Source organism: Vigna radiata, chromosome 8 (genome assembly GCF_000741045.1).
Source record: "Vigna radiata var. radiata cultivar VC1973A chromosome 8, Vradiata_ver6, whole genome shotgun sequence".
NCBI lineage: Eukaryota > Viridiplantae > Streptophyta > Magnoliopsida > Fabales > Fabaceae > Vigna > Vigna radiata.
In genome coordinates this window covers 39,653,148-39,671,406 of record NC_028358.1, presented here as the reverse complement: position 1 = coordinate 39,671,406, position 18,259 = coordinate 39,653,148, and positions in this window count along the sequence as shown.

The window sequence follows — 18,259 nt, the reverse complement described above, 5'->3', positions numbered from 1 at the left end:
GCAACAGAGGCACCAAAAGCTATTTAGAGAGTTGGCAACTATGTATGCTTTTGTTGGCTCTCAAGTTACCTACAGATAAAGATGCATTGATTAATTGATAACTAACAATTTTGAAATTTGATTAATGTTTACAAGGTGTGAAGCTAGCAGAGTGAGTGCTATAACTGGCTCATTCAATAACAAAGCTGATGGAATACAGGACTTCAGTAACTCAACGATATTCATCAATGGAGGGTGGAGACGTAAACCAACAGTGAACGTGCAGGTAGGTCCGTAGGTAGGACTAAGCTAAAAAATAGTGAAGTATGCAAACATTTTAGAGTTTTTAGAGCAAAAGTAATATTTTGAAATCCCAAGAGAGGTGTATATAGGTCTTGATTTGATGATTTAAATAAAAATATATATAATAAAGAATATGTGTAATTAAATATTATAAAAATTTGTTAAAATAATAGTAATTGAGTTGTGACTTGTAAGCAGAAAGAAAGATGGTGACTATATGAGCGAGAGGGGTGTAGTGGTGGAGCTAGCAAGCATGTATCCGTGTTATTTTATTTTGTGGTCCCAATAGAAATGGTTGCGTCAACAAGCATATCTTTACCTGAGAATCTGACATAAAAATTGTACCAGGTTCAACTTCGGATGTGGGAACGGCTGCAACGATTTCTTCCTTTGGTGCGCGAATCCATAGCTCTTGCTATAAGGATTGGGGAGACATATATGATAGGTTTGGGAAGAGCTGCGAGAGTGGAAATATCAGGGAGACCTTCTCTGCCTCTTTCTTCTGCATACGCCAAGGACATCTATTGTCTCACTCCAGGTAATATATATGTCAACCGCCACTCATACTTCGTCAAACTCACTAAAAATAAACAAACATCCTTAACTTTTGTACGTCATTTTAGTCCTCACGCTGAAATGAACGCTGATTGTTCATTTCCTTTTCAGAACTCAATTATTCCCTCGGGATTGAAGTGTACTATCTCTTACGAAATGTTTTAAAAATGTGTTCCAATACTAAAAAAAGGCCTCAACAAAGTTCCATCCATAAACGTTGAGATACCATTGGTAGGCTTTAAAACGTGAGAGTTGAGAGAAAAAATTGAGGAATGGAAGAGGGGGTCACCAAAGTTGGGAGATTTTATTAGTGGGGAGAGTGGGCTTTGATTTTGTTGTGTGCCCAAAAGTGTTTGAAGAATCTGTGTTTAAACACTGTACTTTTGAGACGCGTGGCCACACGGTCGGTTTGGTACTGCTACAAGTCAAATTAGGAGTTATTTAAATAAGTGAAAGGTACTACTAACAGAAAAAAAAGGATAAATAGATAAAAGATATTGGAAACTATATAAATTCCAACTGCATGTGGTCATGTCTTCTCTTGACAATCACTGTCTTCACTCTTTTCTTAATTCACGTCAATCTTCGCAGGCTCCATGATTCCTAACCTTCTTATTTTGTTCGGTTCAATACATTTTATCTTTTTTCTTCTTTAAGATAAAGGTTTTTTATTTTTTTCTTACTAAACGTGAATTTTTCTTCAATGTCCAATAACTAATTTACGCATTTTATATGTTGCAGGAAGCGAAGCCATTATTAGAAACTCATTCAAGAACGAGGGCAACGGGGTTCAATATTTTCACAACACGACTATCATAATTTTTGCTTGACCAGGTGTAAATTAAAAAGAAAAACGTTAGCGTATGAATTTAAAGTTTTATTTTTTGTGAGCATGGGAAAGTTTTTTATAAAATACATAAGGAAACGTGTTTATTTTTGTATTTCTTCTCTATTTATCGGCAAGCCTTCCTTAAATTTTTAGGTTCATTGGATATTTTTTCTTTAAATCCAGAGTCTTCTCCAGACTATAAGCACTCCAAAATATACTTTGAATCTTTGGAAGCTCATTTATCCTTCGTGTCACATTTTTTTCTTGTCTACTCGGAGTCATTTTATTTTGATTTACTTCACTCATTGTCAGTGTCATGGTCATTTAAATAATTCCGTCGGCGAATATCTCCTACAAATATGAATGGTTTGAACAAATATATTTAATTAACTAAATTTAACTTCCATGAAAGGTTTATTTCCGGCGTAAAGAATTGAAGCGTATAGTTTAAAAGTCAAAGTCAGGGTTTAACCTTGTCGTGTGGCTTTGTTTATTAGATAAATAAAAGAAGAAGATGCGTTGAGATAGAATAATCCAAATCAAAGTTACAAACCTACACGTTGCTTGCTTCACCCTCATCATGAAGAAAAAGGCACTAACGGAAGAATTACCGCAATGAGAGTGACTCTGATCATTCAAATAACAACAATAATTAAATACGTCATATTTTTGCCAAAAAAAAAAAAGTGAAGAAACGGGTGAAGGAAAATGTCAGTCTACATTGGACCGAATACAGAAAACGAAAAATTGAGCACAAGAAAGTTAGGAATAAAAAGGAAGCAAAAGACCATTAAGCATCAGACATTAGATACCAGCATTAAAAAATGACACAAGTTCAGCACACGTACTACAGCCTATGAGAAAGAGGGTGTGCAAAAGTAGGAAATAGAAGGAAGATTCTATATATGAGGAATAAAGAGAGAAAAGAAAGAAAGAAAGTTGTTTGTTGGGTAGGATGTCGCTGAATGAGTAAAAGTGTTGTTATTTTATTCAAACGAGATAGAAAGAGAATGGGGTGACTTGTCAGGTGCTGCTACATGTGATATGCGCCACTGAAACGCGGAGAGAAAAGCACAAAAAGAAAACAGGAATGGAAGATGTTTTACGTAATATCGTACTATTCATATCTTCTTTCTTTTTTTAATTTAAGTACGTTATTATTATATATTATTATTATTTCTTGTCTCTTTGTGCATTATCATCCCATGACTTTTAACAGGCGAGTAGGTAGTTTTTAATTAAATTTGTTTTATTGGGGAAAAAACTAAAAGCTACCTTATATCAAATATGCTTTTCTTCAACATAATACTAAATCTTCCTTACTAGAAAGTAATTTGATATAATTAAGGACGAGTTCGTGGTCTTTATGTCTATTTTTTAATAACTGTGTTTTCTCCTATAGCAAGTGTAATTTGGAAAATGAACTTGGGACATTCGATCATGTATCGTTTCATCATGCAGATAGAAGATGCCAACCATTTCGCCAATTTGATCAACCTTAGGCTGTTAAGGGTGTGCGAATTTTCAGGACATATACATTTTAGAACCATGGAATAGTTATTGCTTGTTTACAGAGATTAAAAATTATACTGTGTGGAAACTACGAAATAGTAAGGCGAAAAAAAATTAAAAATAGAAAGGAAAAAAACTATAAAGATAACCCAATGTATATGAAATTGGATTTCGAATTTGGAAGTTGATCACACTTAGAAAAACGGTCAGCATCCTGTCCTGGTACTTTTAATCAAACATGCAAAAGAGGTATAGTTTTTCAAAATATTGATTTTTCTCAAAAAAAAATAATAAAAGGTTGTACACAAAAGAAATTAAAAATTTATTTTCTTAAAAAAAATTGTCCACAAATATTAGTTATCTCTTCTGTCTATTGATATTCTCAGTAGAAAATTAAGGTTTACGTAATTTGGAAAACTATTTGCAAAAGAATTTTAATAATTTTTTATTTTTTAAACGATTTGGTCAAGTACTAACCTTGTTTCTTTATATTTTTATTCATCATGAAAAATCAGGTATCACATAATTCCTAACAACTATTTGTTTGAGTATTGGTCTGATTTTTTAATTTAATTTTTTTTACATTATATATATATGAAAAAAATGTTGAAGGTGAATAAGTAAACATGTGGGGGTGCACGTAGTAAAATATGAATTAAGTTTGGTAAGTATGCAGTCTAGGATAAATGGTGTGGAGGCAAGAAAGCCCCAAAAGACAATAAACACGCGGGAATGTTAGTAAACCGTGTGGGCTACAGCGAGTAAAATAAATATTATGCTCAAAAACATCACAAGTAACATGTGGATGTGGAGTTAGTAGACATTGGAGGTACAAGGAGTAAATGGGTTAAAATACAAGCCTCTATAAAAGATGATGTTGCTCCCTCCACCTCCACACCCTTCATGCACCTCCCCAATTTACCTTTTTTTTCTTTAACTGTTAACTTTTAATACTTTTAATTAAATATTCTAATTTAATATTTTCCGTGCACATCACCCCCTCTTCTTTCCCTTCTCTTTCCTTTCCATCACTCACACACATCCTCTCCCTCCTCTTCTCTTCAACATTTCCGTCATCCATTACCTCCACCCGTTTTCTCCTTCTCTTCCTCTTTTTTTTAGTTTGAGAATGAAAATTATTTAAATATTTTTTACTTTAAAATTTAGAATCCATGATATATGAAAATATTTTTTTCTACTATAATCCGGTACACATTGTTAAAACGTACCAACTGAAAAACAGGCGTACGTGTGTTAACAAACCCCATTAATATATATATATATATATATATATATATATATATATATATATATATATATATATTAAAATAATATTATTTTAAAAACTAAAAATAAAATATATGTTTTTAAATTTAATTTTATTAATGACTAAATAATTATAAATCATAAAAAATGAAATTAAAAATAAAAATATATATAAAAAATTATATTTTAAATATAATTTATTTTATAAGAGTTTATTAAATAACCAATTAATTAGAAATAGTAAAAGGATAAAATTAAAAAAAATAATTTAAAAATAAAATGAATAGATAAAAGGGTAAAATGTATTTTACGCACATGCGAAATAGAAAAATAAATATAAATAAAAAATTAAAAACATAGATAAAAATAAAATAATTTTTATATATGTTTGACAAGAAAATAAATAATAAAAAAAATTATATTGTAAAATGATTAAAAAATTATATTTTGAAATACTTATCAATAATATAAAATAAATAATATAATAAATTTGTTTTAATTTCTTTTATATCATAATAGATAGATAATAAAAATTGTTTTTTTTTTAATTTTTAAGATGTGTTGTTCAGGAGTGTCATGCCATGTCCCATGTTTTTGCTTTCTTATGTCTATCCAATTGTGTTTTTTTTCTTTGTAGATAAGAAATTTGCTATTTAAAAAGTGGTTAAGTTTATACTTAAATTAGAAAGACTTAATACCGCTTTTGGTCCCTAATTTGGGAGGTTTTGTTCAATATGGTCTTACTTTTTTTTTAGTAACAATTGATGCCACTTTTTGAAAAAACTGTTCAATTGATTCATTTTTTGTTTCGTCAATAAGTTCTTTCATGCATTCACCTATCTAAATGTTATTTTAACACTTATGACATAATGTTATGTTAAAAATCATGTCATCATCGTATACAATAATAAACAATTTAAACTTTATGAGACGATAATAAACAATTTAAATTTGAATATGAGACGACTATGAACAAAAAAAATTCAATTAAACAGTTTTTTTTGAAAAGGTGAGATCAATTGTTATGAAAAAAAAAAAGAAATAAAACCATATTGAACAAACTCTTCTAAACTAAAGACCAAAAACGGTATTAAAGCAATTAAAAATTAAGGACAAAGAGTTAAGAATCCACTTAAAAGAAATATATTTATCATGACTTTTTTACTGGATTAACTTTACGTGGGGATCAGCAATCTTGTCTGGACATGAATCTTTTGGTCTTTTCATTGAAGTGAGAATGTTCTGATCTTCCACCGTATATATGAGGTCATCATGCGTGCATGCAAGTCATTCAGAAAAGACATCTCCTTGAAAAGACAACTATCCTTGGACCTCAGACTTAGAAAGGTGTTGATTTGGGATTAATTAATTCCCTGAAACCTAAACCCAACGCAATAGTAAATTATTATGCTAATCCATCCAACATATAAGTTAATAAAACACAAGTTCAAAATCTATGGGTTGTGTGATTAAAAGAGCAGGACTCATCAGGCGTTGTGTCCAGGGAATTTCTGACTGATTAATAATTGATTAATATATTACTGTGACGTTGATCTTATTACGAAGGATAAAATTTTATGGAACTAAACTCAACTATTCAACATTCGAAGATAAAATGGAATAAAACTATCATATAGTCGTAGCAAAGTTAAAGATATTCAACATTATTCCATTTCATTTTGATGTCTATTTTAACTATAGAAACCATCAAAGAGAATATCAATTCTTCTACATTTTTTTTATTTTTCCATCTTCTAAAAGATAATGAAAAAACAGATATTGCCAAGAGACATATCATAACCTTAACTGATGACACCAATGAATTCCGATGCCACTGACCTACCTCTGTAAGCCAAGTTAACAAAATAAAAGGTAACTTCATCGTAGGTGGGTGTGGAAATTAATGTGAGGATAAATGGTTTTAAGACAAAAGAAAGAACAAATTGCAACTCCCTTGCTTTTTTCATCACCAGAAAATGGAACAACCGCGAAATTAGTGGGAAAATAAAATATAAATTCGTTTGTTCAGAAATTGAGACGAAGTTTCCATTCCCGACATATCGACACATGTGATGGAGTACATTTTGTGAAGATACTGTTTATTCAAACAAGAGGGGCCATACTTGACACATACGTTACATGATTTAAAATATTAATATTTTAATTGATTTTTATTTTTTAACTTGAATAATAATAATAATAAATATTATTATAACATCAAATTAATGTTGTGAATTAAAGTTAAAAGTTTTATATCGAATAAAAAAATTATTTTGTAAGTAAAATAATCTATAAATATATTATTTTAAGATTCTGAATTGAAATTGATATTTCAGTGTCATGCGTATATTCACAATTTATTGATTTAAATCTTTTAGTGTTTTATCTAGAAAAAATCAAGATAATATATCTACACACTTTAAAAATAAATTTGTGTTCGTGTTATTATCAGTTTTTACAACATGTACATAATAGGTACGATTATGCTCCTACTCTAATAATCATCCACCCGTTCAACTGAACAAACATATTTGTCTGCATAATTACTTCATTAAACTATCTAGATAAATAAATCCCATCACTCACATTTTTAAACTCACGGTAAAAACTATTGTCATTTTATAATTTGTTTAGACATCCTTAAAATTATGTAAACACCAAATAACTCGAGTACATACATGATATCATTACAAAACAGTGGTGCTTCATATTCCAACAGCTTAAACACAATTTATATTTTACCTGCATTTTTCATTGACTAAAATCTAAAAAGAAAATCCATTTTATAGACTCTTTTGCACTATATTATTCATCTGTTCATAACACAAGAATATCTTATATCTCACTAGCATGACAACAAGTTCTGGAGTCATTCTCATGAATTATAATTTACATCCACCATTTAATGATTTTCGTATGTTTTTATTAAGTTTGAAGCAAAATGTCCAACAGAAGTCAAATCTTGCCTACCACCAACATCGTCGATTTTCATGATAATATCTTATTTTAATATTCGTAGAAGCAAAATCAAGCATATCCATGGGACCATGACAAATTTGAACAAAGGGTTAAAAACAATCACTTTCAAAAATTAAGCAAGAATATAAATCTATTAGACACCGAAATATATTAATAGAAAGTTATTTAAGCAACCAAATAAAACAAAACAAAATAAAAATTTTAAACAATTAGACCACTGGATCTCACTTTGATAAAAAAAAAACTTTCAGATTATCTTAACTAGATAAATTAAAAGTTTAGACACGAAAACAAACCTAATCTATCAATTGTGAGTTGATTATAAGAGAAAAAGAAAAGAATATGACGAGATAAGGGAAAAAGTTGTCATTAACTATCGGATCAACATAAAAGAGATAATCAATTGTCAAAAAATAGTAGTAAAAAGGGAGAAAATTGGAGAGAAGAAATAACATGTGCACATGTAATATTATTTGAATAAAGCTATAATAGATTTTATTTCGTTACAGACTCATCCACATGTCCGTTACTCATTTGGTTTCTTTTGTTGTAAATTTGACTTTAGGGTGCGTATTTATAGTTTTTTTTTTTTTGTTTACGTGATCGTGCTAACAGCATTTTCGTTTAAAGTAAAAAAATAAATAAAAATAAGTGAATAATAAAACACAAAGAAACAGGTTTTGTTTTATCTTACTTATGTACCTTCTTCTTGTAAAATCATTGGGGCAGACGAAACAAAATCCTCCTTTTTACCCTCTTTCTTGAAAAGGCAAATAGAAAAATAATGAGGCATACCTTTTCCCTGTAAACATAAAAAGAAATAGGTATCAACTATAACTTCAGAATATTCACAAACCAGACTGATTATCATATTACTTTATCTAATGTTAAAACTTTAAAATACAACTTCCATTCAAAATGTGTGTTTCTTTTAACTTCAGTGTCATATGAACGTCAACCTACTTTTCCTGTCTAGCTTTATTTGGTTAAAAGTCTATAATAATTTTTGAGGAAAAAGTCTGTTAGTATTACTGTCATTGTCACTGTCACATAACAGCGGCATGTTGCCATACATGTGAATCAACCAGTGCACGACAACACTGTCTACAGAAACAAAGGTGTGCTTTTTAAACAACGAGTCACACCATTAATTTTTGTGAATATTGGCCTCTTTTTATTTTTTGGCATAGGTTTGTGTGGTAAATCTTACAAAAGAACTCTACAACTCATGGTAAAAATTGTTGGAAGTCCTAAAGTTAATTTATAATTTATAATTATATAAGTAGATATAAATGTAAATTTTGTGTGGAATGAGTTAGATTTAAAAAAATTTACTTCTTAAAATTTCTTATCTATTTTTGTTTTTCATAAATTTCGTAGGTCCTATTTATAATGCATTGTTCAATCTTGCAAATATAGCCCAAAATACTTGAAGAAGCAGGTTCTAAATAAAGTGTTGAATGTTGAATCTAAACCGTTGAGGTAAAATCACTTCAAGTTTCTCCAAAACCATTGCAACGAGTATTACCAATTAAACAATGTTATCGAAGTGATAGAAAAAACGGAAGAGATCAATTTGTCCAAGAGGATCAATCAAAACATCTCCAACTCCTTTTCCATCTCACTCTCCATTGAAATCAGAGAAATAATGTTAACCCTAACGTGGCAATCAAAATCACAGTATCTCAAGTGGGACGCAAAAGTCCACTGCACCAAAATCGCAGAGAAGGTACAAAATTTTAGAAGGTCGCTATAAAGTGCTGGAGATGTCTCCTTTTTGGTAAGGTCCACAATCGACGGCAATCGAGGTTACCATATGGGGCTACACCGATCTAGCTTTTTCTTTGTCCTACTGGTTAATTAATGACATGAAACCTAGTTAGGTGTACCCTAACGTGTTAGAATATATTACGATTACACTGTCTTTACTTCAACTTATGGAAAAAAAGATGACATTTTTTTCTTTTAGGTGATGTCTGTCTATTATTCTGAGAGCAATTATGTAAGATTGGATTTGAAATTGCAAACGGAAAAAGAAATGACAAAGCCCATGAGTGAGTATTTGAGACAGAAGGCGAAGTGATGATGATTCCGAGAAGTGGATTTTCATTCAAAGAAGAGGTTCAAAAGTTATAAGGATAGCCACCAGCCTCATTCCAAAAGTAAAACAAAAGTGAGATACTGCATTGTCTCTTAATGTTCATATATGCATGGACTGTTGTGTGGGAGTGAGAAAAGACAAGGTGGCCTTCGTGGGACTAATACGTAGATCATAGCTCTTATCAACAAAATTAACATATAACTATTAATTTAAACTTTACTTTATCGCTTCGATTTAGTACCCATTATCTCATAGTATAACTTGTTGCTATTTTTCTCGAATGCCAAAAATAGTTTTTGTATGTATAAAACTCCTTTTTATTTTTATATGAATTTTTTAACTCATATTGGTATGCATAATTACTCTTTTCTACATAATATACTGGGTTTTTCGTCTCAGAGACACAGCTAAGAAGATGGACCCAACACATAGAACAAAAGCACCAAAGTTCTGTTGCATAACTCTCTCCCATAACTCACGCTCAAACTATTGCATCAGCAACCCTACATTATGTCTCATTCAGCTATATCAAATAACATTCTTTCCAGCAAAATTACCATCATATCCCAATTCTCATCACTCTCTCCGTTCAAACCATAAGCATTCTCCCAATTTTTTCCTCATCACACACCCTATACTTACCCTCACAAAAGCCATAACTCTTGCCCCTCAGAGTAGCGATAGATAATCTCCCACAAAATTACCTTTTGAGAGCATGCACTCGTTAAAAAAAATAAAAAATACTAAATTTTTTACATTAATTTAAGATTATCTTTATTTACTTTTATTTTCTCGTAAAAATATTAAACTTTACCATTTTATAATTATTTTATCTGGTATACAAGGTGTTAAATGAATACAAAATGTGTTATTCTACCGAAAGAAAACACCAAAAGAAAGTCCCTGTGTCTCTGCTAAATCTCAAACCACGTAAATGCCCTTTACAAGGCCTAACTTCACCAACTACGTTTAGGTACTACGATGTGATGTGAATCTTTTACAAGGATCGTGTCATTATTATACCTACAAAAACTACAATTGTACTACCACCCACAACGACTTCCATTAATATTTTGTTGGATTTCTTGACTGGTTTCAAGACAGAACGTAGGTTCGAATATCTCACTCTCATCTTCTATACACCGCATATATAACGTGGAAGCTCGAGCGCAACTCTCAGCTCCGTTTACCCCTTTTTTTCCCTCCTCACACCTCAATTATGCTGATTCCAACGTTGTTTTTCATTTTCATATTGCTTCTGATGTTTTCTACTTTGACAGCGTTACTGGGATTCTGCATAGCGTTGTATGTGTGCTTGCATATGTATATAGAGAATTCTATGTATGATTTGAAAATAACTTGTTTTAGTGGTTTCTGTTGCTAGCACCATAATCTTTGTAGTATCTTATTCAGCAAGTCGTTAAATTTTAGGAAAATGATATTTTGACACCATTTTGACACTGAATCTGTCACACGGGAATCTGGTTGGACGATTTCAAATTAAAAAAACAAACTTTGGTTTTTCTTTTCCAAACATACCCTTGTCTCAACTTTTTTAATTTGAAATCGTTCAATCACATTTTGACACGTGTACAGTGTCAAAATGGTGTTAAAAAACGGTGTTAAAATATTATTTTCCTAAATTTTATAATAATACATTCTCGTACCTAATTTATTGTATTTTATAATGTCGGTTAGTGCTTCTTCGACTTCGACAGCAAACTTGAAATCAAAAGCTGCGTCAAGCAACTTTTCACTTGCAGGTTCAGCTTTAGGGACAACAACCCTGAACTTAACTTTACTGGAATTTTTGGGGTGGTGTTTACATTAGATGGCCCCTCGTTACAGGAAGATTACCTGGATGAACAGGTAATGAGATAAAGAAATAGTGCAATACCCATCTTAGTAAGAAGCTGGGAAATCAAGGAACAGATCCTAGGACACACCACAAGTTAGCTGTACCACTAGAGAAGAAGAAAGGAGAAAAGAAGAACAAGCAAAAGCATTCTTTCCCCGTTCCCACACCCAACATGGAAGACCCTTCTTCCATAAACCTGTCACTGCCATTGGCCTTGACCATCGTCTGTGTTGCAGAGAGTGCATGGCAAAATCATATACTCGCCCTCACCCAATTCCGCCTCCAAACCGACAGGCACGACAACCTCCTCTCCAACTTGACCGGAAGCGACAGCTCCTCCGCCGCGTGGCTTGGAGTGGATTGCTCCACAAACAGCAGAGTGGTGGGCTTCTCCCTCCCTTCCCTTGTCTACCTCCGTTTCCTCCACCTCCACGAAAACCGCTTAAACGGTACCGTTTCCCCTCTCTTGAACTGCACCGTTCTCGAACACCTCTACCTCTCCCACAATGACTTCTCGAGAGAGATTCTGTGGCATATATCCTCTCTTTCCGCCTTCACATCTCTGAGAACAAAAGCCGGGGTCCAATCCCCATCCAAGTCGCCAAACTAACCCAGAGAAAAAGAACAAGAAAGGGAACCTCAGAGAAAACCCTGGTTTTCTACCAAAAGTCGTACTGGTTAAGGCTTTGTCAGGTGTGCCTCGAACGGAGAGAGAACCTTGTTGAGTAAAATATTTATCATTATACATACGTGTGATTCTAGCAAGAAAAGGCACCAAAAGAGTTTTAGAGAGCTGAAAAATATGTTTGTATGAAGTTGTTGGTTGGCTCTCAAGTTACCCACAGATAAAGATGCACATACGTGATGTGTACTATTCATTGTGTTTTGCTTATTTGCTTTCTGTGAATTGACAAAAGATAATGAATGCAAAAATTCTTTGCGTCTTGGATTGTCCTTAATTGATAGCTAATATTGTTTAGATTTGATGAATATTTACAAGGTGTGAAGCTAGCAGAGTGGGTGCTATAACAAGTTCATTCAATAACAAAGGTAATGGAACGCAGGACTTCAGCAACTCAACAATCATCATCAATGGAGGGTGTAGATATAACTCAATATTGAACTTGCGGGTAGGTTCGTAGGTAGGCTAAGTTAGCAAATAGTCAAGTATGCGAACATTTTAGAATTTTTAGCGAGAATGCTTGCTAGCTAGCCTGTATCTGGTGTTATTTTGTGGTCCCAAAACAAATGGTTGTATCAAGAAACACATGTTTACCCTGAAGCTAACGAAAAATTGTTCCAGCTGCAACTTCCGATGTTGGAAGCGCTGCGACGGTTTCCTTCTCTGGTGTGTGCATCCATAAAAATTGGTGAGGCCTATATGACAAATTTGGTAAGAGCTTCGAGAATGGTACTACCAGGGGGACCTTCTCTGCGTTTTTCTTCTGCATATGCCAATGACCTCTATTTTCTCACTCCAGGTAATATATATGTCAACCGCCGCTCGTACTTCATCAAACTCACTCAAAATAAACAAACATGCCGTACTTGTGTACGCCATTTTAGTCCTCACGCTGAAATGAACGCCCATTATTTCATTCACCTTTCGAAACTCAATTATTCCCTCGGGATTGAAAGTGTACTTCTGAAATGTCTTAAAAAGAAGTTCTAATACTAAAAAAAAGGCTTCAACAAATTTCCAGAAACGATTGCAGATATAGCAGTTAAGAAAGGTGAGAGAAAAGCATTAATTGAGTTGAGAGAAAAAATTATGGAGCTTGGAAGGGGTTCACCAGAGTTTATGGAACTTATACTTTCACAACCCTTCTTAATCACACATCACAATCCTTGATATTATTTCAACACCGGTAAGAGTTATCAGGTGGGTTTAAGAAAAAAAGAGCTATCAAGATATAATAGTTCCTTTTATTTGTACGGAACTCTGATTTATAAGATTAAAATGATCATAAAAAAATATGTAAACTTTTTTATTTAAAAAAAAATAGAAGATCAAAAATAAAATAAAATAGTGTTAAATGAATATGTAAAAAATTTATACGTGTCAAATAATATTTTTCAATTAGAAAAAGAGACCAACTTTACGTGGGTATTTCCTCCGTAATTCTACAGTTTTAGATGAAATTTTTTTTTTTTACTAACACTTTAATTCGCTTAAAATGGTATTCCTCATCGTGTTTTTTTTTTTTCAAGTTTCTCTCCATAATTAAGGTCCAATTACTAATGATTAAACATTTTATATGTTGCAGGAAGCGAAGCTATTATGAGAAGCTCATTCAATAATGAGGGTAACGGCGTCCAATGTTTTCACAATGCAACAATCATAATTTTTGTTTAGGAAAGTCTAAATTAAGAAAACGTTATGGTATGAGTTATTTTTGTGAACATGGAAAAGTTTTTATAAAACCAATGAAAAATATAATTTATCATTTTACAGTGTCTAGACTTCGTCTCTACATAGTAATTCAGTCTTGAGTTGTTTTTGTCTCATTTCCTATCATGCAAAACTATGAAACAAAAGAAAGATTCTGAAAGGAATTGTTGGGTCATTTTTGTCAAAGGGAATAGGTTGTCAGGACAGTGATGTGTCACGTGCAATGCCTAAGGACAGTGATGTCTCCGAATTCTCTTTTTGTGCTTTAGAAAATGTTTACAAAAATATCTTTGGTGTAACATTTGTGGTTTACCAATTTATAATATATACATCAATAATACATAGGAAAATGTTACTTTGACATCCAATCTTGACACTGTTTTGACACTGGCCAGGTGTCGGTGTCTGATTGGGTGGGATTTTATTTTTCACAAATTTCAATCTTTAATTTTTTGAGGGGCAGAGATGGAATAACTGAGGGGCAAAGATGTAATGTTGGAGTTTGGGTTTTAGTTTTGGCGGTATCATCATTTTTCATTTTCGTTTTCGTTTCTCTTTGACGAAAGTCTCTCATCTCCCTTCCTCGCTTCTCGCCGGCGTATTTCTCCTTGCTTTCTCAGGCATTGTCATTGTGAGAGTTTATTGTCTTTTACGGACCGTCATTGTCGTTGTGGGTGTTTGGTGAGACCTCTATCGTGTCGAGATCGTCGTCGGAGCATTGCCGTTCTCGGACCAGCACTTTAGTGGTTTGGGTTTGTTCTCAGCCGGCGTCATTGTGAAAGGGTTTTTTTGTTCTCGGAGCATCATTGTCGTTGTGGGTGCGTGGTGAAACCTCTTTCGTGTCGTCATCGTCGTCGTAGCATTGTTGTTCTCGCACCATCACTTTANTGGTTTGGGTGGTGATTTGCTTTTCTTGTAAGTGGAATAATTTTCCTTTTCTAATCTCGTTTTTGGTAAAAAGGTATTTATTTTTTGAAAGAAACCTAATTTATTTTGTGGGCATTGTTATCANTGCAGGTCCAATGGCTTCAACAAAACCAACTGTAAGATAAATTTTTATGTGTTATTGGAATGTATGATGTATGAAGTTTGAAAGTTAGTATTTAATGTATGTTATTTTAATGTTTTGTAGTGGCGCCTTCGCATTTTCATGGATTCGGCTTGCATCCTTAAAATGAATACCAAACTACAATACCGTCATATAGAGCGACTTAATATGACCCCTTTTAAATTCTGCTTGAACCTTTTAAACCCTATTGAAGTGAATTTAAAATTATTGAAGGAGATGGTTCAACGGTGGGCTGGTATTGATGTTAGTTTTAGGGTATGTCAACAATTGGTTCCTTTAAATGTTGTTGATGTCTTCATGGNCACAGGGTTAGACATNGGCGGTGTAGAAGTTAGNTTTGACCAATGTTTAGTTGGATTGGTTGGTGAGATGTTTAANCCNAACACCACGACAAAGGAGGAGTTGATTCAGAAGTTTCATTCNATTGTAGAGGATGACGACATAGAAGTNGATGTGGTGTGTAGGTTATATATTTTAGTTTGTTTATTTACATTTTTTTTTCCTAGGAAGTCTAAACATGTTTGTAACNTACCTTGCTTAGTTTTAGATGATTTAGATAGTTTGTGTTTGTATGATTGGGCATCTTGTGTACACAAAAACATTGTTCATAATTTAAACAAGTGTACGAAGAAAATAATGCGTGGAGAAGTCTCAAAGTCACTCGGTCTTAGTGGCAATGTAGCTGTGTTGCAGGTACCATTATTTATTGAACCATTATGATTGAAATTGTATTAAATATTGGCTAAATGTTTGTTTTTATTTTTGAAGGCTTGGGCCGTGGAAAGATTGTCCTTGCACGGTCACCGTTTGCAAAGGTTGTGGCCGCACATATGGCGATGGTCCCCATATACGGCAACGGAAGAAACAATTGCAAATATCTTTAAGACCGGAAAAGTAAGTGTTTGCGAGTTTTATAAATATGTTTTCGTCAATATTGATGGATATATTTAAGTACATATGTTATTTTGTTTGTGATAGGTAAGATTGGATTGGTACTTAAGTAAGAACGATCTTATAAAGCCGGAAGTGCGGGCCGCTTTTGACATGGATGTGAGAGGAATTGGTGAAGAGACCAAGGGTGAACCATCCACCCTCCCGAACACAGTTGAAGATAGCTCCGATGACGGCACTTGGGAAGCATGTGCAGAGGAGATGGTTAGGAAAACCAATCTTGAAATCTTGTCATTGAGTTCCAGAATTGGAATTCTTACGAAGGAGTTAATGAACCTCCGTCAATGTCCAATCTATTATGAAGAAGGTAAGGTGTATGATGATGAAGAAGGTGATGTGTTTCGTCATGAAGAAGGTGTAGATGTAGGTGTTGGTGTAGGTGATGACGGATGTGGAGGTGGAGTTGATGATGAACATAAACGGGATGAAGGTTATGTTGTCAGAGTTGATTTACATCCTTTAGGGGATGAAGGATGTGGTGGTGTAGGTCATGAACACCCTTTAGTGGATGAAGAACCACCACCCAAACATCACAAAGGTGTAATATCTGAGAAAGGTGGAGCATCCGACCCTCCTCCTTATTATATTCCCGATGATGATGGTGACAATGATGAAGATGAAGACCATCTTCCGTTGAGGAAGTTTGTTGGTGATCCAGCCACGGATGTGGATGTTGAAAAACTGTACATTGCAGTTAGTGTAAAAGACCGAGCTAATAGGTTCATGTTTTTTATTTAAATTTAGGTGTATGTGATTTATTTGTTTGTGATTGAATAATAATTTTATTTTTTCAGGGTTGTGTGCGACATCATTGGGCAGTCTTTGAACACAACTTCCATTCAGAGTTTAGGCCATCGTGATTATATTGATAACATGGTTAGTATGATGTAAGTTTTAGTTAGTTCATATCGTTGTTTACTTTGTAACATGATTTGAGAATTTGAAATGTGTAGGTCGTGTTATTTGCTAGTACAATTTTTATGCACTTTGAAAAAAGGTTGACGGGTGTGGTGAAGAGGGTTCACTTCAGTTCTTTATATGCGGTAAATGTTAAATCGTTTCAATTTACATTTTATGATATAAAAAAAATAATGCATTTGGAAATGTACACAGGACCATATTATCCATGATTATAAGAGGAAGGAAAAAAATCAACATGTGTTTAGACTTCATAATTACCAGAGCTATCTGAGGTCTGATCGTTTTGGTGTTCATGACATTGCCAGCGCTGAGTTTGTGAGTTTAAATAATGACTTGTTTTTATGTTTTTAGAATTGTAGCATGTCCATGTGCGAATATTTGATATATGTTGTTTTTAGGTATTTATGCCATTTTGCCATGATTACCACTGGTGGTGTTACTGTTTGAACATGAAAACATTACAAATATCAGTGATTGACTCCTTAAACAAGGCAGTGAGAGATCGGAGGAGGATTGACTTGTTTGTGGTATGAAATGACAGTATATCATGTCCAAAATGTTGATGATTTCAATTTATTAAATTTTTTGATACTAGTTTATGTAATATTTTGTTAGGGTCAAAACATGGCAAAATTTTTGTGCCTGTTGTACAATCAGCCTGAAGGTAGTATTTCTGCTTTGCCTGTTGTAGAATCAAACATCCCAAGTCAACCGAACTTGTAAGTTGAGGGTAAATAATTTGGTGCTTTCACTATTGTATGTTGTCATAACTTATATATTTGGTTGTTTGATTTCAGATTTGATTGTGGAGTAATCATGTTAAAGGCAATGCAAATTTGGGATGGAGAAGACCTGTACAACGGCAAGAGCTTGCCACAATACACAACTGTAAGCATAAAATTCAGTGATATACATTTGAAATGATGGTGTTGTTTATAACTGAAGCAAAAACATTTTGTTTCAGGAGGAGTTGCGAGAAATAAGAAAGAACTACGTGAAGGAGTGGATACTGGACGAAGACAACATGGCAAGAATGCAAGCCCTCCATGTGTATGGGTTTTTGGAAGATTGTTGATATTTTGCTTGTAATTCAATTAACATTGTTTCCTTGACAAAGGATATTATGTACAGCATGACATTTATGATGATTTGTATATATATAAAGATGTATAGCATTAATTTGTTGGTTATATTAAGAATGAAATATATTTTTTCTCAGTTGTCTTCGTAATCGATAACACGATATTAAAAAATGTATTAAGTACTACGAAAGTTATTAAAGGTTCCACATGCTTGGGTGCAGTGACATTGTTGTAATCGTTTACCTGTGGTATGTAAACGATTACACAGAGTCAATTGCAAGCTTTCTTTGGTGGAATGCGAAATTGTTGTTGATGTCTTCAGTGAGGTGTAATCGTTTACCTGTGGGGTGTAAACGATTACACAGAACTAAATGGAGGTTTTGGACACATTCCTTGTCACGAGGGACCAAAATTCTGAACGTAGAGGACCATCCCCGTTAACTGTGTTATTTGTGCATGGGT